This window comes from Penaeus monodon, chromosome 3 (genome assembly GCF_015228065.2).
Source record: "Penaeus monodon isolate SGIC_2016 chromosome 3, NSTDA_Pmon_1, whole genome shotgun sequence".
In the NCBI taxonomy this organism is placed as follows: Eukaryota; Metazoa; Arthropoda; class Malacostraca; order Decapoda; family Penaeidae; genus Penaeus; species Penaeus monodon.
The window spans coordinates 55,577,211-55,579,710 of record NC_051388.1 but is presented as its reverse complement, the minus strand read 5'-3'; positions in this window follow the sequence as shown (position 1 = coordinate 55,579,710).

Below are 2,500 nucleotides of genomic sequence, written 5' to 3'. Positions count from 1 at the left end.
TTCGCGCTCGTAACCATCAGTGACAAATCCATTTTTCGCGCCTCTGAAATCGCCCCCTTCCCCCCCCCCGCCCCCCCGGGTGCGCAAACGATAAATGAGTGTCACTTTTGTTAGAATTTCCCGGACTTTGTCTCTCTGATCGAGGTTCCTTCCTCGACTCTTCACCCGTGGCCATGTTAATGTTCCTCGGAGTATGTATGGGATTAGGCTTGTCTCGTTTCCTCTGTCTCTCTGTCTGTTTGTCTCTCTCTCTCTCTCTCTCTCTCTGTCTGTTTGTTCTCTCTCTCTCTCTCTCTCTCTCTCTCTCTCTCTCTCTCTCTCCTCCCTCCCTCCCTCTCTCCCTCCTTCCCTCCCTCCCTCCCTCTCTCCCTCCTCTCCCTCCCTCTCTCCCTCCCTCCTTCCCTCCCTCCCTCCCTCCTTCCTCTCTCCCTCCCTCCCTCCCTCCCTCCATCCATCCCCCATCCCCCTCACTCACTCACTAAAAAAAAAAAAAAAAAAAAAAAATCCCTATCTTCTCTTATTCTCTTCCGCCCCTCCCCCCCCTATCTCTCTCTCTCTCTCCCTCTCCCAATCATTTCCGCGAATTCCATAAGCCTCAGGGAAGGATCGTCTGAATTCGCTCGCACAGGGAGCACATGCAAAGTGCTGTGGCCGAGTACTTTGCATGTGTTGAATCGGGGTGTTTTCTTTGCTGATTTTTTGTTTATTTATTTTCTGTTTTTGTTTTGTTTTGCGTCTGTTTGTTTGTTTGTTTGTTTGTTTGTTTGTAAATGGATTGATTGACTGATTTGTTCGTTCGTTTGTTTGTTTTTTGTCGTAAATTGATTGATTTGACGGATTTGTTTCTTTGTTGTAAATAGATTGAGTGACGGATTCGTTTGTTTGTTTGTTTGTTTGTTTGCGATCATTTATTACACATTATTGGTATTGTTTGTTGTCGGTTACCTTTTAGTAAACATTCCTACAGTCACTAATATATGTTTTAATTCCGTCCTTTTATATTCACTTTTATATTCGGTAGTGCGTTGAAAATGAAAAAAACTAAACAAAGGCACACAAAATTCACGAGTATAAAAAGAACAGTATTTTTACCTGCTCATTTGAATATTCCTCGATTATTTCAGTATTATACTGTCTAACAACGCCATTTCAGAGTGCATGATATAACCTTTTTCCATCATCATCATCGTCATTACTATTATTCTTTGATTATCAGTTTTGTTATTATTATTATTATTGTTGTTGTTGTTGTTGTTGTTGTTATTATTATTATTATTGCTATTATTATTGTTATTATTATTGTTATTATTATTACTATTATTACTTTTATTATCATTATCATTATCATTATCATTATTATTATTTTTTGTTATTATTATCATTATTATCGTTATCGTTATCATCTTTATCTTTATCTTTATCTTTATCATAATCATCATTTTCATTATCATTATCATTATCATTATCATTATCATTATCATTATCATTATCATTATCACTATCACTATCACTATCACTATCACTATCACTATCACTATCACTATCACTATCACTATCACTATCACTATCACTATCATCATATACATACACATCTATCTATCTGTCTATCTATCTATATATATGCATATATACACATATTCCTATACACATACGTATATACATATGTCCTCAGCCAGGTCATACCTCCGACGCTGTAGTGTCAACCTCGTGCAACACCTTCAGGCACTATTATTTTCCCCCGCACATGCCGATTTTCTCCCCTACTGCTGGAATGTCTGTTTGATGAAGCACTTTCAGGGCGCTAATATTTCCCCCACCTCCGGAGTGCCCATCATATGTAACGCTTTCAGGCCTTGTCATTTTCATCGCTAATGTTGTTATTTTCCCGTACCGCCACCCGCAGAATCCCTGTCTTTCCCCCCCGCATTGGGTTATTCTTGCTTCTTATCATAGTGTCCATTTTGGGCAGCGGCACCCTCAGGTTCCGTTATTTTCCCCACTTCAGTATTTCTCCCTGCCGCCGGAGTGTCCATCTTGGTGCAATTTTTTCAGGCTGCGTCGTTTCCCCTCCGCTGAGGTTGAGATTCTCCCCCTCACCATCAGTTTTTCATCTTGTGCAGCAACACAGCAACACCGTGAGATCCCGTAATTCCCCCCCGCCAACCTGATATTCTCCCCCAAACATTCTCTAGTGCAACATCCTCAGGCACGGTCATTTTCCCCCACAGACGATGATATTCTCCCCCACCATCGGGATGCCTATCAAGGGCAGCAACACCCACAGCCTCGTCATTTCCCCCGCACATGTTGCTACTCTCCCTTAAAAGCAGAGTGTCCAGCCCCCGCAGGCGCCTAAATATCCCTGCACACCCAAATATTCTCCCCCGCAGGGCCTTCAGAACCCGTCGTTTTCCCCCATCCACGCTAATATTCTCCCCCGCCGGCGTCTTGTCTCCCTAGTGTCACCCAGACTCCTGTAATTTCCGGCGCGCGCTGAGGG